Source organism: Falco naumanni, chromosome 5, assembly GCF_017639655.2.
Source record: "Falco naumanni isolate bFalNau1 chromosome 5, bFalNau1.pat, whole genome shotgun sequence".
Classification (NCBI taxonomy): domain Eukaryota; kingdom Metazoa; phylum Chordata; class Aves; order Falconiformes; family Falconidae; genus Falco; species Falco naumanni.
Genome location: NC_054058.1, coordinates 20,504,164 through 20,527,262, shown reverse-complemented (window position 1 = coordinate 20,527,262; position 23,099 = coordinate 20,504,164). Strand labels below are relative to the sequence as shown.

General features: G+C 35.4%; 1 protein-coding gene across 15 annotated transcripts in view; it reads left to right on the top strand.

The window, feature by feature from the left end:
- Window positions 1-23,099, top strand: part of PLEKHA5 (pleckstrin homology domain containing A5) — a 170,839-nt gene that overhangs the window by 43,690 nt on the left and 104,050 nt on the right. Inside the window, exon 1 of one of the 15 annotated variants that reach the window (XM_040595033.1) lies at window positions 17,659-17,737. The exons of the other annotated variants lie outside the window; for them this stretch is intronic. The gene's annotated coding sequence lies outside the window, so the exon portion shown is untranslated. Of the gene's footprint in view, window positions 1-17,658; window positions 17,738-23,099 lie in introns of those variants that run through there. 15 annotated transcript variants of the gene reach the window in all.

Sequence of the window (23,099 nt, the reverse complement as noted above, 5' to 3'; positions counted from 1 at the left end):
CAAAGTGGGAGTAATTGGTTTTCTATGTCTCTGGTAGGTAAGACAAGTAATAATGGACTTACGTTGGAGCTGAAAGGAAAAAAAGGCTCTAAAAGGAAGAATGTCCCTGATAGTTTCATAAGCCTTGATGGGACAGACTGCAATGACGGTCTATATTTGTATACATTCATGATGCTAACATACCTGCAAATTGTTAATTCATTAAACATGTGATAAAAGCATTAAAATATCTAGCTATAGTCTAGATTTATTGGCGAAGAATATACTGCACGAGTGTCATTGTTCCCACTGTCAAATTAATGTGTTGCTTTAGATGTGTTAAACTTGCTAAATCAGTATTTGAGCTGTTTTTTGTTTGGGTGTTTTTATGTTGCTTTCTGCATTTTGAAAGACTTTATAAATGCATATTACTTCGGGGAGGGATTTTTTGTTTTACTTTTTGTTAATTTTCCTGAAGTAAATTCATCAGTTGCATTCTGTTGCCTATTGTCTGCTTTTCTGGTTTGTCTTTTCCCTTTCTATTTCTGAATGTAATCTCTTTGAAGTAAGAGGTTTTATTCTGTGCTTATATGTAAGGTAAAGTACTACTAGTCCTTGACCAAGATCCTTTGTTTTCCTGTATCATGTGTAGCATACAAGTCAAAAGACCACTTGGTTTTCTGACACAAGAAAGAGATCAAGTAAGTAAAAAACTGTCATGCAGTTGGCAGGTGCATACATTTGCAATGATACCAGGTTATCAAAACAGCGTTGTTACATGGTATCTATTAAGTGGTTATTGAAGACTGGAACTAGTATAATGTAACTTACTGTTTGGCATATTTGGGAATCAGCTTTGCTTTGCATGCTGGAGCAAGTGTTTTCAGCATTCTTTGGGGAGCTGAATGTCTGATTTCCCTTTGTTCAGATGGTTACACAATTTTTATACGTAAATGCTCTTTCTGTAGGGAAATTGATTTTTGCCTTTTAGGAATGAGTGTTCTTTCTTTTCTAAACACATGCATAGCAATGGCTGCGTAGACTGCCAGTGTAAGAGTCTTTTAGTGCTGTTTCCTACGCAAATGTTGTTTTCTGTGATTGTTGTTGGCAAAATTCTTGATGGAGAGCACAGTTAGTTCACCTGAATTACAGTATTAACCTTGCTGTGATGTGACATACGGATGTTAGTCCATCCAGTTTTAAAGCGTATTCTGAAGGCTGCATCACAGCTCTGCTTTTTGGGGAAGTTTGGTTTGAAATCTGAAGTACCATTAGTAATTAAACTTTGTGCTAGGGTGTAGAAATATTACTGTTGGGTATAATAGATTTCTTTTGTGTTAATAAACTAATGAATTGGGAGTGCGGGTTCTATGCTATGACATGAATATCAATTTCACACATTTTTTAATAGGTGGAGGGCAGAAAGGCCTCACAAGAATCTGTTTGTTCTCATGAAGAATTATATACTAGTTTCAAAACAACGCTAGTGCATTCCCTAAAGCATATTCAGGAGTAGGATTTTATTGTAATCTTAAATGTTCTACTTTTTTATTACATGATGCCAATGTTCCTATGGTGAAAAAAAAAATTAAGGCTGCCTTAGGGACGTTTGGTCCAAGTGGCGTTATTTCATAGCTCAATCTTAATTGTCCAGTAAATGAAAGTTATTTCTTTTTAATCAATGGTCATCTTGGGTGTAACATCAAGATGGCTATACTAGGCAGACCAAAGAGATCTTTGTGTGATGAATGTTAAGACCTTTAGGAAATAATGTAATAAAAATAGAGCAACTATGAAGAACATGGGTGCAGCTAAAAACTGCTTCAAAGTGTGTCGTGGTATTTGTTAGTACTTTATTCTGCATATGCGTATGGTATTTTTGCTTTCCAGAATACTTCGTGTTAAGGAGATCCAGAATTTTTAAAAGTTCCGGTTTTTTCTTCTGTTAAACAAAGCTTGCTTTTCAGTAGTTACTATTAACATTACAATTTCTTATGTCTTGAGAAAGGATGAGGGCATCCTGTGTAGAAGTAATTTTCAGTATCACTTTTCAATACCGTTTGTGAATTCAGCTTTCTGGTTTATCTGCACCACTTTTTGTGTGTGCCTCCTCCCCACACTTTAACCTTGAGTCCTGCTCAGTTGAACCTTGACTCTTTTAGACCATTCTGTGTTTCTTATTGTGCCTTATGGAGTGCTTCAGCACGTATTGGGAGTTGGGGGACAAGATGATCTCCATGCCTGAAAGAGTTCAATGGTGGTATGGTTGTTTGCTGTTATTGGTTCCTCTAACGTGTTTGCCTTTTTGACTGCCACTGAGCTGATGCTTCTTGAAACCACCAGGTAGATCTCTAGCCCTTCACTCAGAGGTGGCACCTGACCAATTCAAGTCTGACCTTTGTCTCTGTGCTTCTCTTTCCTGTAAGAATCACTTTGCAATTAATATGCTTGGTTTCAATTGCTATCTTGTATTTCAGGCACAGCCTATTATGTGTTTTCTCTGCAGCTCTCTTCAATCTAATTTTGTCTGTCCTGAATAATTTCATATCAATTGCAAATTATTTCTGTGCTGTTCACTTGCGTTTTCAGATAGCTTATGCATATCTTGAGTATAATGGGTTCTTGTGTTTTGCAACTTCCTACCTGTACATAGAGGACTTTGTTTTGTTTCATTGCAATTAGGCTTCTTTAAGAGGACTGAAAATGAAGGACTTTGTAAAAATAGAATTTTTATAGTGATAAGCATATGGATCTGATCAGTATGATTCCATTCCAGTAAACGTGCAAGGTGAGGCTTTCTTCTGCAGAGGTGCTGTTGACTCTTTTGCAGTATACTATATATATTCAAATATCTATTAATTGTGTTCTTCATTATAATACCTGATAACTCAGTACAGAAACTAAACTTGAAAAAGTGGAGCACTTTATAGCACATAGGATTGCTGTTTGGCATCTTCATTCTTCTGATACAGAAGTCAGTTTATATGAGAGATACTGTTATGTCATACTATTTTTTTTCCCCTCTCCTTTTTTTCACTATATTTCCTTAGAATTATTAAATAAATACTAATTTGACCTGGTACTACTGTATTTCACTTGTATCAGCTCTGTAAAATAAATCTCTTGTACAGGTACTGCTTTAAGACAGTTTAAAACTTCCTTGCATATAAAGAAATCACTTTTAAGGGGAACTTGGTTTCTCCAGTGAGAAAAGTATGGCTGCTTGCTGTGGTTTTTTCTGCCTTGAGTACTCCTCCTGCATCTTCAAATCAAATAAGTTCTTCAGATTCTGGAAGATTTTATTTTTGTCTATTTGGAGAAAGTCTCTGTTCTTTTTTTCTGGGGGTGGTGGTGGGTTTTTTGTGTCTGTGTGTGCGTGTGCCAGAGGCGATTTTTCTTGGCCTGCTGAATTGCAGCTTTACATTTTTTCTTTCCATACTTAGATGTGAGTTCCGCTTTTTGAAAGGTCATTTTTCTTGTGGGTTCTATTTAGTCGCTTTTAAGTTTTAAAGATTACAACTGCATAAGAGTTGGCTACCATGTCTACCTAGCAATTCCTCTGCCTCCCCCCCCCCCCACCTCCCCACTCACTTACTGTCACCTGAAAATGAAAAGTCTCGACTTTCTGGTAGATGGCAGCATTTACTGCCTGTTCTGCCTGTCCCAGTGCTTTGCTGGAGGAGCTGGATGGCTACCTTTAGTTAATAAGTGCTCACATAGGAGTAACGTGTTAAAGCAAGGGGGAAGAGGGAGAAAAAATTTTGTCAGCATTCTCTCAGACTTGGAGTGAACACCGCCAAGGGGCGATACCAGCTGTGGCGATGTGCCTTTCTCCTTTTGGAATCATTAATGTTTCTTACTCAGAGCACCTCAGCTGAGGAATGTTTTTTTATTTTTCTTGTCCTGGTTTGTGTGGTAGCTCTTGGAGGAGACAGAGTAGTTCAGCCTCAGAGTAAAAGGTGATGCTAGTCTGTTGCACAAGTCTAAATACTGATTGCAGTATACATGTACTGTAAATACAGTAGATATAAATAGTGTATGCTTAAGATCAATTAAACTCAGGTGAGGCTTTGGATTTGAACATAAAGACTAGGATTCTTCTAGAAAGAAATCTGTAATTAGTATTACCTTGCTTTAATAGCAGAGATTATCCAGACTGTTTAAGGTGGGTGTTATTTTCAATCTTTATTTCAAGCTTTCAGTATTTCTTCCTCTTTGCAAACCTGTTCCAAGAACACAGTCAGTTCCAGTCTAATATTTTACTTTAATATAATGCATAAGCTTAGAAGTCAACTATGGGGGGGGGGGGGGAAGCGGGAGTAGGATGTGGAGTAAACTTTAGTGGGACAAAATGAGGACAGCATGGAAGAAGCAGGTATGTTAAGGATGAAGAGAGTTGCAATATTCAGTGTTTTCATCCTTCCTGTAAAAACAAGCAGGCTTTATTGGGTAGCTGTGCTTTAAACTGTTTAGTATATGTGAGGGGACAAAAGTAGCAAAATATTTTTGACTGTTGCTTTTTGTGTCCTTGAAATGATTAGAGGAGGGAATGAAAATAATTTATTGCATTATGGAAGTGCTGACTTTTGTCTCCAGATGAATTCAAGGAACATAATGAAAATACAGTTAAAATATTTTGATCCTGTTAACAAAAACATTTGGATAATTTTTGCCTAACATATTGAAGACCCTTTGAAATAATCAGAACATATATGGAAAATATCCTGAAGAATTGGTAATTCGCTGGCTGGTAAAAGCATTAGCCTTCATGGAAGAACTTTATAATACCCGTGCTGCAAATGTTTTATCATGTGTTGCTTTCCTAATGAATAGCTCTAACACGTTGCACTTTCTTTGGGCTATACATCTACTGAAACTGACCAAATTCTTATGTCTTGAAGGTAAAGGTCACTGATGATTTACGAGTATCTCAGTGTGAATAAATTAAATCATTGATTCAGAAGAGGAAAGAGAGTAACTCTTGTAATGACAAAAGATGTGATAGGTAAAGTAAATCTGTTATTGCTAGCAATAGAAATTTGTGACTGTTTAATCCATTCTTTTCTTCTCTTTCCTTATCCCTGCTCTCTGTCCTATCCTTGAGTAGATAGCCCAGAGGAAAGAGAATTATTTTTTTTTTCCCAGGAAGCTTATTCTGTTTTCATCACTCTGAAGGCAGATTCTGTTCTTTGTATAAAAAATCATGTAAGTCCTTTTTCAGTATCTTTGAAACTTTAGATGAAGTCGTGGACAAACAAACGTGAGAATATTTTTTCTGAGTAACTTTACCTTGTGTCCATTCTACTACCTAAGATGCATTTCAGTAGTGTAAGAGCTGTCCCTGTGGCAACCTTCCTGCTCTTGCTATACAAGCCAGGAAGAACATACGAGGCTCATCTTTATAAATGCAGACTATCTTATGTTACAAGCTTTGCCTTTTCAGGACAAGCTAAATGCTTGGATGGGATTTAGTTTTTCTTTGGGACAGGTGGTGTGGGGTTTTTTTAAATTGCATCTGTATATTAATTTACACTGCAGATCAAGTTCTTTCAGAAACCTCTGTGAATAACTTATGTATGTTCCACATTAAAATATTAATGGAGGATATATTTGACTCCTTTGCACAGGAATAAGATTTTCCATGTGAAGTGACTTCAGGTTGTAAAAGCCATGCCACATACTGCAGTGCCAAAGAAAAGGACTGGCTTATGTGTAATTCTTCTTTGCAATGCATTTAGTATCATGTATAAACTTGTATACAGTGAAGTTTTCCAAATCTTTACATTATGCTTATGTGAATCGCTCTAAATATGAATTGTTCTGGGATAATGGTAAGGATTCAGGGAAAGGAAGTTGACACCTGTGTAGAATTTCTTGGTGTTTTCAAGAGCGAAGAGGATTTGGGGAGTGATTTTTAGAATGCTGTTGTGGGACCTGTTGCCACACTAACCTGCATTCCTACATGAAGAGGTACAAGTGATCTGTACAGGGTTTGAAAGCAGAAAGTTGCCAGGAGGCAACACTGGTGTAGTAGTTCAGCATTCTAATGTTGTTTCTAAACTTTAAAAATTGGGTAGAATATTTGAGGGTTAATGTTTTTTCTGTGTTAATAAAATTGAAAGCTTTGGAGTAAATGAACATTACAGACAAACATAAATGCTGAGACTTTACTTTTGAGTGTCTGTCACCAAAGCTTGAAAGAGCAGAAATGCTGTATCTTGTCTTTAAAATAAATATCTAGGGTTTAAAATTCATATCCAGAAGGAATACATGTGTAAATCATCAAAGGTAATGTCTGTCTTCAGACTCAACAGGAAATTCAAATGCTTGTCAGTCTACTTGCACAAGTCACTTCTCAAGCACACAGAAGTCTGAAACAGTTTGTCAAAAGAAATTAAATAGAAAAGGAAAAAAGTAGTAAGCCTCAAAATAACATTAAATAATCAAAATGACTCTGTATCTACTAAAAAGAAGTTTGGCTTGATATTCTTTAGTACATTCTGTTTGAAATGGGAAGTGGTGTTCATAATTTTGAGTGACAGTACAATAAAGACACTAAAGTATTTCTATGCATCTAGTTCAGATATTTATATATCTAACAAGGTTTTTGATAGCATTTTTTTTTCTGTATGGGCTCTCTGGATGATTCTTATTTACACTTGTTGGTAGTGGAGTACTAGGTTATTGCTTAGGGAGATTGATTTTTACTACCCATTATAAAATCTAAAGGAACTAGCAGTTCTAAAATGTGAGGGGAGGTGGGTGAAGGATTTCTCTGGATATTAGCTTTATAGCAAGCTATTTAAAACAAAAAACAAGTCCACAAACAAATCCTGCCAACTCCTCCTGTGTTTTGTTAACAGCAAGCCTTTAGTAATACAACAAATACCACTACTTACTGTAATACAAACTTACTTTCAAGAATTTGTAGGATGTGTTTGTCTTAAATACGCTTATTTAAGAAAAAAAATTGAAACCTTATCACAAAGTTAACTTTTTTTAATAGTAGTCATAATATTTAGATGTTTCAGTATGATAGGAACCTTGAGAATGTCTTATCTAGGCTGATTTAGTTTTTTAAAAAGCAAACCACTAGTCAGAAGACACCGTGCATCAGAGAGAGGGAAGGACAGGATTGCCAGCAAAGATCAGGTTTTTACTGTTAGCACATTAATTGAAACTTACTTTTTGAAAAACACTTTATCTATCAAACTTCTAGTTCTAAACAAGAGACTGAATTTCAGGCCATTTTTTGAGTGGGGACTGTTTGGATGTGTGGGCTTTTGAATGCGGGTTGTGTTTTGTTCGTTTGAACACTGAATGAATTATTCAAAATAGGGGAAAGATGGCAAACTTCTTTAGGCACTGCTGTGCAATCATGTATCCCAGAACTTCTTACTGGGCTGCGTGTGGTGTGACTTCCAGTGAGATGGAAGCTGCAGGTATATGCATTAGGAACTGCCCTCCTGTAGGTGGAAAAGTTAAAAGCCCGTTAATACTTGATTAATAACCCACAATTAATATTTGAGCTTCATTTATATAGTCTTTCAGGTACAAGACATTGCCAGAAGTGAAGACCTGTAATAACACCCTTTGCTAAAAAAATACAGTATCTGATTTTTCACCATTGGCAGAATGCTGCCAGCCTGTTGCAGTGTGCCTGGCATCGCTCTGCAATTGAGAGGGCAGTAACGCATTTTTGTAATACTGCAATATCTGAGTATTACAGTCTTAGCAACTAAGGATTTACCAGTAAAGAATATTAATCCATAGTTAATGTTGTTTCATAATTATTGTAACAATACTACATGTGTATATACAGAATAAATTAGACCATTGTTTCAAAGGTTTTCAAACATGATTTGTTTGCCATGCAGCATAGGATATTGTATGGAAATCAATTATGTAGCTCTACATAAATTGTTTTTTAAGCACTTCAGACCGCCAAGTTTTGTTAGATGGAGGAATTCATGTGATAAAATTGTTAAGCTTCTGTTTGTCTGCAGATGATTTCCTAAGAATTTTGAAGCTGGCTGGGATGTAGGAGTGGTCTGGTAGGGTTTGCGTTGTGCATGATTTGCATTGAAGCCACACACACAAGGTACCTTGCTCATTAATTTTTATTTTTCCATTTTGGACTCATTAGGTTTTTTGAATTTGGTTTCAGCATGTAATATACCACAAACTTTACCACTCAAACTTCCTTTGTTTTTATTTTTTTTTAAGTGTGTTGGGTGACAATGAGGTTTTAGTTATAGGAAGTCAGATCTCCAGTGCTTACCTTCTTAAGGATACTGTAAATATACATTATTCCCTTGTCAGTGTGAGTATGCCTTAAAGATGGATATTTTAAGAAAATAGGAATAACTTTCAAAATATCCTTGATGTTTTCTTTCTGAAGTAAAATTTCGCTGTAGGATTCAAAACTGAAGATTTTTATTATTTGTGTAAATCCAATTTAATCGTTGATTTTGCTTGTGGTTTTGGTGTTCACTTATTTCCTCTGAATCCTGTTTAAATGGTATCCTGAGTACATACTGCATATTTTTTGAAGGACTTGAAATATGGGAGTAATAATGAAACTTTATCCCTGGGCTGTTGGCCTGAAAACAAAAGTCAATTAAAAAAGCATTTAAACTGTTGCTCCCCCTAGTTCTTACTTATGCATGTAGGCTTTTTCATATTGAGGAATATAAAGCCCATTAGATCAGTTAAATTGACTTTAACAAAAGAGAAAGCCGTAATATGATGATTTTAATCTGTGCTGATGTTATTTTAACTGTCACTTTGATTAGATTTGCTTTCAGCAGTTTTAAGTGGTTGGTATCTGACAGTAGGAGCTCTTGGTGAGGATGGCTCTGCTGAATTGGTGGCAGATTGTACGGAAGGAAAGCTTGTGATATTAGCGACTAATCCTGCACTGTGCTGGATCTGGTGTTACAGTTGAATATAAAATTAAGTGGCTACACACTAGCTTGTGATTTTTTTCTCGTAGTATATTAAATAGTATCCCTCTTTTAGGCATCTACCTGTGAGAACACCCTAATAAGGGCTCTTAGATCAAGCATTGGATTGAAAATTATAATTACACACAGCTGCAAATTGGCTATGGATCATTCAGGGTTTAATTATCCTGTTCACTGGTTTAATAATCTTCCAATGTCTGTGGCTCAAGAATTACTCTCCTCTCCCTTGCACAATCCATGCTACATCAATTTCCAGGGAAATAGGGAACAGTCCGTAAGCTCTGGCCCACCAAAGGAAAACGTTCGTATTTGGCAAACTGGTGTAATTTGAAGTGAAAGTCAAACTGTATGCCACAAGTTGGAGTACTCCCTATGTTGTTGAAAAGGATGTTGGGGAAGCCAGGAGAATAGAAAAAAACAAACAAAAAACAAAACAAACCCCAAAAACCAACTGTTTGAAGAAATTTGTAAGTTTGGGGGGAAAAAAATAAAAAACCCCAACACCCTAGGTTTGTAATCAATTGATGCTGTAGTACCATTCCTACTGGGCTTTATAGTAGCTGAGAAAAGCAGTCAAATATAGGAGAAATTATCTCTAGTAGTTTGATACATCCTGTCTTCAAGGTTTCTAACAGAGTATATTTACAGTTTTCACAGTTTTTGCCAGAAACTGAGATGGCCAGAAATGAGGATTTCTGTTTTGTTTTTTGAGAACCTGCACAGGAATTCCTGGCCAGCCGCAGTCTGTGTTCAGTGGCTTGCCGAGGCAATACCTTTGCATTTAACTGCACCCAATGGGTTCTCTCCATGAGTCGTTTTAGCGGCTAAATGGAGCTCCATACTGCAGCATTGCTACCATCTAGTTTCATTTGGTGTGTCCTGTGTTTCGTGTGGGTGCAGTGATGCATTGTTTACCATAAAAGCCTGAGGGGTAAGAGGATCTTTATTGCATCCCTTGGTCTGAGGCCTGTCAAACTACTTTTTGTTCCTTACATGTGGAAAGTGTTCTTCACCCTTTAGTCATTCTTCTTGTCATTTTTTTTGGAACTTGTGGTGTGGGGTTTTTTTAGTATGTGTGTAAGGATTAATCTACACACAAAATTTTCTGTGAATTCTCTGAGATGACCAGGTCAAACGTTTTGTTCTGTAGTAGAAATGGTCATCTCAGAGCCCATTTTTGAATATGTAAAATACAGGGGGGGTTTGTTTCCATTATGTTGCGTTACCACTATTAAATATCCCTTGCTATTTAACTGCTTGTGTTCCTGATCTTATAAAGTTCCTCTGCAATTCTTCAATTGGGCCCTTGCTGCTGTTATCCTGAATAGCATCCTTGGTACAAGATACTTCCTGGTAAAGTTTTACTTCTGTATTCATCCCCTTTTTTGAAATCAGGACGAAGAGTATATGTGAGCTCAAGCCCTTGCAGGTCTTACTAATTTGTATCCTTTCATTCTTTTGAACTAGTTACCTGGTCGAACCTTCCTGTTGAACCAGACAACCGGGTTGTCTATGTGACAGCCTTCCCTCTTACCCTCTGGCAGCTTAGTTTCTTTGAGCAGCTTTAGCGAGTGACCTTACTGGATGCTTTTAGGAAAACCAGGTTCTCTGTGAGCTGAAAGGCCTGTTTGCTTCTTTCTGGGTTTTTTTGTTTGCTTGTTTGGTGGTGTTTTGTTGTGGGGTTTGTTTGTTTGTTTGTTTGTTTTGGGTTTTTTGTGGGTTTTTTTGTTGTTGTTAGTTTATTTACTGGTAATAAATCTGGTAGATCTCTGAGGTATGGCTTTCCTTTTTAAAAGTCGTGGTGACTTTTCCTCACTGCAACAGTTTCATACCTGTTAATTCAGTCATTTAGAATAGTTCTTGCTGTTTTGACTGGTACAAATCATAAGGCTTACCTGGCCTGCAGTCCTCTAGCTGACCCTAGAAGCTTTGTAAAACTTGACATGGGGTCAGGGACCTTCCAGTTCTGTGGAAATGAGGCAATTTTGATACCTTGGACAATAGATAAGCTCTGTGGTTAGAGAACACTTACCTGGCTGCTTCACCCTGTTCAACCAATAGTTTAATTCATTGGAGAATCAGCCTTGAGTCAATTAGGTGAACAAGGCTGCCATAAATGCATCCCCAACTGTGAAAACAAATACAGAAGAATGATGTAGCTGAACTTTCTGAAGTAACCTTACCTTCTATCAGGCATCTTGATTTTTTTTCTTTGTTTAATTTCTTTTTTTGGTTGAAAAGCTTTCTGATTCTAAAGTTTAAAAGAGGAGCTATACTAGGCTTGAGATAGAGGGTCTGCCTCACCCTTTTTCACCCTCTACACATTTGCAAGTGGTTCCTCAGAGCCTGCAATGTATTTACTTTTTGACTTGCCTGCTTGTGAGTTTTCATTGAGCCTTATATTCTTCTTCCCATTTGAAAACTTTCAAATTTTTTCTTTCTTTCATTAAACTTGTCTTACCTTACTGTTTAGTGACGCTGATCTGTATTTTGCTTTAAATAATTTTGAAATAAATGATACACATTTTCCTTGCAATACACTACATTTTCTGTAATGCAGAAGAGTTTGTCTTGTTTTTCACTGCAGGTAATTCATCACCTTAATTTTTGCATATCAAGAGACTTGGGAGAGGAGGCAGAGATCTTAGTGCTCTTTCGGATTGGTTCAGCCAGTGCTCGTGTCTATAATTCTGTATCAGGTACACAGCAAGTTGTCAGAGTAGCATGTTTTTCTAAATAGTCAATTTTAAATTCATTAAAAGATTGTATTTGTTTTATAAGTAATAACTCTACAAAAGGATATTTTTACTTTAGAATTCCTTCTGTTGATACAAAGAAGCTTAATGAGTGCATGCATAACAGATTCAGATTTAGTTTAAGAACCTTGCAAAGAGCTTTGTCTGGCTGATAGGTTAGTTTGAGAGGATAATTCAGATATTTTCCAGATGGGATCACAGCAGTTCTAACTCTGGCTTTATCAGTTAATAAAAAGGATTCGTGCCATGTGACAGTTACTGAATAATGATTTGAAAATAACTCTAGGGCTTGCAGCACAAAAGTGCTGCTGAGCTTCAGTGTTTCTTAAACAGAAACTCATGTTTGATGGGTTGTTTCACTCATGTTCTGTGTTACATCCAAACTGAAAAATATTTTATGCTGCTTTTTTTGATGCTAAATAGAATTGAAGGATCTGTTATCGGTTGACCAGGTCTGTGGTGGTGTTTCCCTAAAAAAAAAAAATCTTGTATGATTTTTGCAGTATAAGAAATGTGCAAAAAAATCAATTGCATTGGACATTAAGAGTAAGTATGCAGACTGGGTCTCTGAGATTGTTGGTTTTGAGCAGAAGTAAACATATTCATATATGGAATCACTAGATTTTTTTAAATGGCAATTCTAGAAATAGACATAAAATAAAGAGTGGCACTAATTAGTTGAATTTTAGAAACAATCAAGAGTTGCCTTACCAAGTACAGTTCCTTTGTTAGGCTGTTGTTCTCCTGTCAATCTTCAATATGTTTCTAAAGCTATTGAGTATTTTTAAAGGAAAAGGAAATTTATTAGGAAGAATGGGTGAGGGGGAATTCTCTCTACTCAGAGGATAAGTAGTGGGTTGTCGGTCTCTGTAGCTAGAGTTTGTCATCAGGATAGGCTCATACATAGCTTGTAGTTATGAAAGGTGGTTGGTTCAGATTTGGTCTTAGTCTCAGGTACCCTGTAATATATATAAATTTGTAAAACAACAGTAACAATCTAGGCAGCAGTGGCAGTTTTTTATATATTCTGGCACATTGTCTGATATAATTTTCCAGATGTATTATCTGTGGTCATATATTAAAGACCAACTCACAGTCTGCTTTTTATAAGCTGTGAACAGCAGATATAAGCATTATACTTACTCAAGAGCATGAGCACAAACTGTTGTATCTGTAACATTTAGTATACCCATATTTATAAAGAAAATGACACTGTAAATGGTAGTGCACAAACTTACAGTTGACTATTCAATCCAATTGTGGGCATATGAAGAGTGAAAGACTATAAAAAGACAGACTTACCAGGGGTTTGCAATAACTTAATAAGGAGTAGAATACAGGTCTAATCTCAGTTGATGTACATGTTTTTTGTGGATCCCTTGATTCCTCATTTGCTTTTTCATGCAATGTCATGTAATTGTCAAGTCTTCCATCATGAAGCCTTCAAATGAAGAGGTGAGGTGAAGAGGACATCCTTTGGAGAAGGTTCATTGAGTCAGTAGTAGTAATGCCCTTTTGGTGGGTTATGCAAGCCCTGCAAGATAGTTGAAGACTATCTGTTCTTTTTAGATTTGCTGCAGGTGTGCTGAGTACTAAACTCCAGTGGAGTAAGAAACTTGCTTCTCTGAATGTCTTAACTACTCAGATAAACTGTGAAAAACATACATATTGACAGAAGTAAAACAAACACCACAGACAATAAATGCTATCTTTCTATGGGATTTTCATGCCCTAGTCCTGATTTTGGTGGTAATCAGTTCCTGGTGCCTTTAGCTATATGAGATGTGCATTAATGAAAGTTCAGAAGACTTAGGTATTCATTTTTCTCAACTATTTTTGTTTCTGATTGTTTGAAGTTAGTATTCATGAGTAATATTCAACATCTATTTAATTTGTTTTCAGTATTGAAGGCATTGAGAAGTGGATTAACAGGGGAGGAAAAAAAAAGGGAAGTTGAAGAAAGCAAAAACAATACATGGGATCAAAAGGAAAGCTGTAAACCAAGACAATATTTTCAAATAAGATGCAAAGAATCATCAGAGAAAAAAAAAAAGACCACAGAGAAATATACTTAGTAGTATAGGAAGACTTAAATATTACACAGTAGGCACACTGGAAATATGTAGCACAGGCAAAACTGAATAGAAACAAGACCGTAAAAGTTATTATATAAATAAAAGCAAAAGAACTCATCTTTTAAACTGCGTATGTAGTTTTTCTCTTGTGGTTGTTTAGATCCAGATACACACTTTTTTCTTGGTTCTGTTGGAAAAATGTTCTTTACACTTGAATAGGTTAGCTGATAGTTAAGGTATAAAAACATAGTGGCAAACATTTTAAATTGCTACGAGTTTCTGGGGAACAGAGCTTTATATGGAAAAGGAAGATGTTTTAGTATTAGGAAGAGGAATTTGAGTTATTACTTAGAGTAGACCAAATCCAGGGAAGCTGTTTGTGTGATCATGCCAAACCACGGTGACAGCTGAAAGAGCTTGTGTAAAAGATGCATGATTATGAAAATCTTCTTAGGAAGCCAGAAAGTCTTGTGAAAATTAAATGTATATAATTTACTGAAGAATTTATTATGTTTAGTTAAAAACATCAGTTGATTCAGTTGCAGCTTAAAAAAAATCCATATAAAAGAGAGTTGTAAGCTTAAAAGTGAAACATACTTCATTCTGAAATATTTGTGAGTTTGATATTGGTATTTAAAATGAACCTAAACATAATGCATAACACCATTCTTATTAAAATAATAAGATATCTTTGCTGTCAGAACAGGTGATCAAAGGTGTTTGTGTGTGAACTGTTGCTACGAAGCTGTTAGAAAGGAGCAAGATATCTTAAGTATTCACCACCTGATTTCTTGATAAATATATTAAAAGGGAAAAAAAACCCCAAAATCTAACACCACCACCTCAGTCACTAAACATTTTCTGTCATGTCTTCTAACTTTGTGCTGAGTTCACAGAAGTTATTCCTATTGCTGTAATACTCCCTGAGGGCTCATTGAACGCAGTCTTTATAGCAACATGTAGTAGTCTGGCATAGTTTGTGTGCTGTATGACAACAGGCCTTTGGTTTGGATATCAATGCAGAAACTTTAGAAAAATATTTCAGCTTCCAGGTCTGAAGTTTAATTTTAATCTGATGTCACCTTTGTCAAGTTCAGAAGAATAATTATTTTCTGGAAGTTCTATGTACAGGGTATGTTTTCCTACTTTGATACTGATTTCATTTTTTTTTTCTTTCAAGAGATGTTTATTAGATTGCAGATTGGCAAATTTATACTCAGTTACTACAGACCTTTCTTATCAAAAGTATAGTTCCTGAAACTCAACATTATGTCATTGTAAAGGACCCATTTCAAGTTCAGTGAGAGACTTCTTTGCAAGTAGCAGTTTGCATTAATTCTGGAATCAAGGTATTTTGTTTTTATGTGCTATTCATAGCCCTTTTGCATTTCATTATCATAGTTACTATTTGTAGGTCATTAAGAGCATAAAATACAGATTCATCAGAAGAAGAAACAAAAATTGTCCTGAAACTTCCTTAAGCTCCTCTAAGTTGGGCAGATGTCCAAGAAATGCAGAGGGTGGGGTTTTTTCCGTGAAACACTGTCTTTTGGGGGAGAACATACTCACAAGAACCTGATTTCACAGCAGACCTCTTGAACTTGTAAATTTTTGTCTAGCTCAAATAAAATTCTTATTTTGCTCAACTTCATGGAATTTTGGGAAGCAAAGGCAAATAAACCTTAAACAAGAGAACAGTATTCCCTTCAATTTTAGTGGATTTTATTAATGACTTTTTTTCCCCCCCTTCATCTTCTATATGTGTTAGATGTGTAAACTACAAACTACTGATTAGGTAGATACAGATTTGCACAATTAATATTTCTTCAACGGTTTGTTTGGGTTTTTTTGAGAATGAAGCTAGATCGGACTTGCCTGGATGAAAAAAATTTCTCACTCAGGAGGCAACTGTTAACACCATCTTGCATTTTTAAAGTTGTTTGTATTTCAGCAGTCTGAATCTGCAGAAGTTGAGAGTTTTGGGTTTTTTTTACAGCATTCCTGTAACACAGGAAATGATGAAAAGTTAGGTGATGAGAGCAGATAAGCTCAGATAAAAATGTGGAATATGATTTCATACTAATTTCTCTTTTCTTTAAAGACTTATTTAGCTGGCAAAGAAAGACTGAATTTCCTATCAAGAAGCAGACTTTTCATCACCTAATGGTAGACTGTAGAATTAATTTGAATTTTGCAATCTGTTACAGCTCATGTAACAAGGGTTCTTTTTTGTATGTATTGGAGTAAGAAAACTAACTACCAAGGTATTATGTGATAAAAAATCAAATTAATGCAGTTAGTGTTAGGTGATTATAAATAAATTTCTTTTTACAGTGGTGTGGTATTATCTCTGAAATATAAAAAGGGATGTTTCAGTTTGTTTATGAAATCAGGTTTAAGTGTGCCATAGCTCTGTTGTGCATCTTCTGTGTTTATGCCTGGAAGGAATTTCTAACGTGAAAGTACTTGTTTTGTGTTAGTTCAAAGGCAAAGGAGAGGGTAAGGATGAATATTAAAATTACCTTAGTAAATATTTTGTTTTCATGCAAAGTGGATTTTCAAATCATAGGACTGCAGTGTGTTGAGTTTTAGACTTCAGATCTCTATGGCTGAAGCTGAAGATTCCCGTAGTAAATACAAGCATTTTTACACAGATATGAAAACCTCATTTTTAATTTCATAGACATTAGTGAAGAATATCTTGCTGCTTTAACAAACATTCTATTAACCTTTATCTGCTGTACTAGAAGTAGAGGATTTGATACATGCCTTCCCAGTGGTAGTTTATTCCAAATTAAGTATTTCTAGTGTCCAGCTGTGGTAGGGACCAGGAAGTAGGCTGTGCTGTTTTTTGTACAGCATCTTTTAAAACACAGCATTTGTAAAGTAGCCTGCCTGGCTTAGCTTTCAGCCTGAATGAGAAGCAGGAAAGCATTTAAAAAATGAAAAATGCTGGGGCATAACTTTTGTCTTCCCACAACAGGGGAAGAATGTAGCGTATTCATTTAAAAAAAGATTAATATACAATAAATATGGAAAGAGGCCTGTGAAACAGAGAAAACAAAACCAGATGATTTCTCCTACTTGTGTCTGTGGGTGAATTAAAAGATGATAATCTCTAAAGGGAAAGGCTTTGAATATCTGTTTTCTTTGACATAGGATTTTCATGTGTGAATAACCTGGCTTTTGATATCAAAATAAATTGTTTCATTAAGAATCTAAATGATTTCTTTATGTATAAAAAGATTTTAAGTGCAGGTAAACTGCTTTGGAACATAGATCACTAGTTAGACAGTTCTCTAGCCCTCCTTCTTGCCTCCTCCACCCTAGGGGAAAAAAAAAAAATGCTGCCCAGAAGTCACCAGGTAGGGTAATTTTTAAATTGATTTGGAGAATATTTAAAAGACTTGTTGTCTTTGTCTGATTTATGAATTGTACTGCTTAGTGTTCAAATCATATGCTATCCTGAAATCGGTTTTAGTCTATTACAGTGGCATCATGTGTTTCAACGTAATTACATGATGATAGTGTTTAAGCCTTAGGATGCCTTGTGGGGAAGTAATGCAAATAATTATCTGTGCATCAGTGCAGATTAAAAAAAAAAAAAAAAAAAAAAAAAAGAAAAAATCAATACTGCTTGGTGGCAGTTTTGTGTATTCCAGTTAAAGATTTTATATTTGACTTAAAGTTCTGAAATTGTTTGGAAGTAGGCCATCTCATGCTGAGATGAAGCATCAGGCCATTTTAAATTAGATACTGAGCATGCTCATATCAAGTACCCACTCTCTTAGATTTTGCAGCGTGTGTCTCTGTTCCCTGTTAGTGGAGCTGTCATTCTACTGAAGTAGAGGAGAGCACAGCATGCCCTTTTGTCATCTTTCCATCAGTGCACATATGATTTCTCTTGGAACTGGAAACTTGATGTGAGACAAGCCTTGCTGTTAGATCACCAGTATTTTTGGTGAGTCAATATTCATCTCTTTCCTTTCTAATGCCTTTTAGATATCTCAGATAAAACTCAGCTTCATACTTGTCTCTGTTCTCTAATGATGGTATCTTTATGGTACGTATATATTAATTTCTTTACTGGAGAAGAGTTGCTTTTTTAAAAGGAATGCTAGGCTGTTTTGCTCAGAAGTCAAAAAAATGTGTATGTATCTTTTTTTCTTCTGACATCAAATTAGCTAACTATTCTAAATATAGCAACAGTTCTTCAACCATCACTTCTCAGTCATTTTTCATTTTCTTTGTTCTTAGTAAATTGGTTTAAAATCTAGGTTGGTTGGTTTATCTCATATTTTAGAGGGAGTTTTAGTAGTCTTGCAAAATATAATTTTATTTATGTAAGACAATGCTGAAGGATATTTACAGTATTTGGTTTCAACACAAATTGCCAAACAGGGTAAGTTAACTGTTGTCATCTGTTAGTTTTGCTGATAGATATACATGCATTTCCTTCTTTAACCGGCTAAGAAATAGAAAAAGGCATAATCATTTATAACTTAGATCTTACATATATAGAGATTGGATATAATAGGAATTTCTGAACAAATTTATAGTCTTCATAGTAGCTAAAGTGAATGTTTGATACAGCTTAACATTTAATTAACTTTTATTCAACTGTGGGAAGGCAGGATTTATGATGTGAAGCATTATCAAAGCTTAGTTCTTGCACTTGGTTTAAAATTTTTTTTCCTCCAAAAGTATCTGCAAAATATGACTTTTAAATTCTTTAATGCAATGCATTTAGCTTGTAGCAAAAACTCAGTTGACAATGTATTTTTAAAACATCTAAACTGGGATTGTAAAAAGCAGTGAGTGAATTGATAAAATCTGACACCACCCCACCCCCCCCCCCAAGAAAAAAGTTGGCTCCTAATTACACTTATCTCCCAGTGAATAAAGATGATTTAATATCATGGTTGAACTTGTGTGTTTTAAAGTTTAACTTGTGACATACTAAATACTTCCTAGAATACAATTTGTTGCTGGATTGAGGTTGGAGCTCTTAATTATAATACAGTCACATAGATTATTTGGATTGGGAGAGTTGCTTGTTTTTACAAGCAGGTACTCTTTATCCTGTTGTGATTGTGCACATGTACTTTAAATAGTCCTCTGGATAAAAGATTTGAATTACAATGGGATAAACTGCTTGTCAGTGAATTCACTGTGCCTGATAAAAGAGATTCTTGCTGAACGTATAACCCCTGTTATGATTCCGACTGACCTGATTCTTTGGAGTAAAATCAATAAAACCTTAAGCTGTTTCATTGCCTTGACAGTCGAAGTTGGTAGGGGGCAGGATGGAGAGTGGTGTGTGTGAATCTTGAGTACTTGAGCAGTAGTTTGCTTGATCCCCTGACACAGGGTTCTCAGGGGGAATGATCTAAATGGGTGTAATAGATGAGATTTTTGTTAAAGTCTGAGGATAATGCATTTAATTGAGGCCTTTCTGTGGCAAAGCCTGTCATAACCCATCAGAAAACCTGCACTTTGGCTGCCAAAACAGGGTTCTAGCACACGGCCCTGACAACTGATGAGAGACAGTGAGGGGTAACTGCAAACCTGTCGTGCAAAATATATTACTGTTCTGACTTGTTATCTTCAAAGCATGTTATTTCTAATACTAAGTTTTTGCTCTTATAACTAGAATATGTCATTTCATAGTGGTGGTGCTTTCAGGTGCCGTGAGCTGGGTGTCTTGGAGATCTGGAAAATGCTATAAAGCTGCACAGATTTGCCATAGGACAGCTTCCAGATGAACAGCAAACCTAGAAAACTTAACACCTTTTAGGAAGGGAACAAAGAGATGAGAAAGGTAAAGACTTGCAGAGCAGGTAATGGGAATGGCAATATAAAGAGGAACAGAATTGTAGAAGGTGAACGTGTGTAAAGCAAGTAGCATTTAGCTGTTTTGGCAGTGTTCCCGTATCAGTGTGAGCATGCAAAAATGTGAGATTTCTGGTTTGGATTGATGAAGAAATTTTGACCTTGGTGTGATTTTCCTGAGATACCCCTTTGAAATAACTTACGATTAAAAGTATAAAAAGTTGTATTTTACAGGTTTTATAAGGGAACAATTGTTAGTCTCAGGGAAAACAGAAGTTAAATATATCAAATTAAGTTATTTTTACAACCTTGACCTTGTTTATTTTAATCTTCAGAATAATGTTTATCCTTTCCTTTGAAGTGCTTACTCTTGTTAGTTTTCCAAAGAGGAATTCTTATATTATAGCTACAAAGGTTAATTGAAGTTTTACAGGCAAGATTCTGTCTACCCTGCAGTGCTGCTCTTGTCTGTACCCATTTTATGTAGCATATAAGTCCACATTTTGTCATGGGTAGCATGCACAAAAAATTGCCTTGTGTTTGTAATCGTAATGGTGATTGCACATAACTAGATGAATTTGAGATCTTAGAGAGCCTGACACCTATATATTACCTTTTGTTTTGCTGTAATTTTATGGTGTTGTTGATTTCTTTATTTATGTGTATATATATATATACACACACACAGAAGATGTGCAGGGAGCGTGAATGTGCGTAAGGGCTGCTGGTTGTACAAGCTTTTCCTGAATGTGTTTAAATTACTCTGAATTGAGAATTAAAATGAAAAAATACTTAATTCTGTTTCGAAGAATGATATGATTCAGTCATTGTACACAGGCCAGTCATCATTAGGATTTTATTTTATTGGGGATCAACATATTGTAACTTGCAATAAAATACCAGAGTGTAAAGTTTAAGTTCTTACCACTCTGCAGTGTAGACCTACCTTTCAGATTTTCAGAAATTCTGGGTAGGTCTCTGGAAGGATCTCTGAGGTGCCCGTTGATGTGACTGGCAATATGAGGCATGTAATGCACCTTCTTCTATTATTTTTTGAAGAAGATAAAAAATTTATTCTGTTTTCCACATGAATAAAAAGTTACTGACTTGTGGTGCTTTTTCACTAGGAAAGCAGTATACCTGTAAGAACATGAGTGATTTTAGTCATTTTGAGGAAGCAGCACTGCTGAAATAATGTTTAAACGAATTTTGCACTGCTTGAGGTTTTTTCACATGTAGAAGTTTGTACAGGACTAAGGAAAAAATCAGAAAAGGATGTGAAGGTTAGGGATGTGGGGTGAAGAGGAACGTCTTGCATATACACCACTTAAGCTGCCTGCCAACTATTTTTTGAACAATTAAAATTTTTTGGACATAGGAGGCTCAGTCTTTTTCCATTCATGTTGGCTTCTAAATGAAAGATTTTACTACTGCTGACAATTGCATCTACTCGGTTCATGTGCCAGATGGAGAGCCTGTCACAATTTTAGACTGAAGGTTGTGTCTAAAAACTTTGTCAGCATTCTGCATCAAATCTTGACCCATTTTAGACACCATGCTGTAATCTGGTACTTTCAAGACAAGAATGACATTTTTTAGTTTCTTTTTTTATGGAGTGGAACTACATTTCACAAGTATGATCTGAATTTACTTTTCCAAATGAAAAAGAAACTGCACACCAGTACTCATTTAAAATAATTGGCTGTAATGTCAGCATCAGGTCTGAGATTTTATGGAAAAATAAAGAAGGCGTTATTAGTTCTTTCTATATGTATATAGTATAAGTTGAGAAACAGGTTTATTAAAGTGCAAACCTAGAATGCTGTAAATTATTTTTAAAAAATCTTCAGCATTTTTGTACCAAGAGTAGAAATGTAAACAGTTAGCCAAGTCCTTGCTGAATGAGCAGAGAACTGTCTGTACTTTTTCAGTGCACTGAGGTATAAAATGGGTATTATATACAGTCTAATTAAATGCTATGAATTTTAGTAGATTTTAGCTGTAAATACAGTAGATCATTGCAATTCAATAATGAATAGCTATTTAGTGGGAGTATCTATCAATAAAAATTTAGAAAAGTATTTTTTATAAAGTAAGTGCTGGTAGCTTTGCATTTCCTAAAAGACGACCAAGAGTAAAATAGTCCTTTTTGTGGGTCAGACTTTCCAGTCCTCAAAAAAAGCACAGGGAAGAGAAAAGGGCAAAAATAAAAACCAAACAAACAAAAAAAGGGCGGGGGGGGCGGGGAAATACAGGAACGTTTCTCAAAATAGTATGTAAGTTTTCATTTTTTCCTTGAGTTTTCAGCACAGTACAACATCACTTGCCTTATGTGTATACATGCATCCATATTTTTTAAGAGAACCTGGGATACTGTTTTATGCTCTAGAGTACCTCAACATTTGAAATATTTTTAGGATATTTGGTCTTATGCATACTTAAATACTGTGGTAGGGAGACAATAGAATGGTATTTAAACATCTCAGTGGCTTTAAGAAAACTAGAATTGAATTGTGTCATCTTAAAGCTAATCTGAAGTTAATGGAGGTGCATGCCATACAGTGATTTACTTGTTTGTAAGCTAGTCACAAACTGATATTCTTCCAAAGCATGACCATTGAATTAAAAGTTAATTTTTATATACTGCAGGACATTTGAAAGGGCTTGTATGCAGTTCATGTTTTATGTTCTTGTCCAAAACTTCAAACACCAAAAGGATTCGGTGTTCTGTAGTTTCCCATTTGTATAGAAATGACTAATAGTATTTCAGTATTTTAAAGTTTATTCACAAATCCATCTGCATTTATATTTCAGATGCTTCCATTGTAACTTTTGGCTTTATATATAATAATGTGTGTGGGTTTTTTCTAAGGAATTACATAGGCATCATAATATAACTATGTTGGTAGATAATCTGTCATTTGCATTTAAATAAAGACTTTTTAATCAGTGAAAACATGGTGTTTGGTGAAAAAAATAAGTGAAAAAAACACTTAGTGGAATGACATTCAAGCTTTTGATAGAACAATATTTGCTATGGAGTCTTCTTACAGAGGTTTCCTTTTTTTTTTTTTTTTTTTTTTTAGGCCATATTAACTGTGGCCCATGATTTAATTAAAGGAGGTGTTCAGCATATGATGGAGGTTTTTGAGGGAAAAATGTTCTGAGAATGAAGAAATGAGAAAACATTTTCAGAACTGTCATTAAAAACCAGGAGATCAGTACAATTTTGAGCACTTGTACCAAATAGAAATTTGTCTGAGGCAAGACAGTGTATCTTACCTGGCAAATCTTAAATAGATTTTTTAATTTGTTTTTTCACTGTTCTGAGAAGTAGTATTAATTTTTTTTTTCCTTCTGGAGAAAATACCCTAAGGTGTCAAAGTTGTTGTACCCTAGCAAAGAATGAAAAGGCATGACTTAAACAATGCCATTTTCTGTAATGCCATCTGTTTCATCCCACGCTGCCCAGTACTTTTGTTTTCTCTATG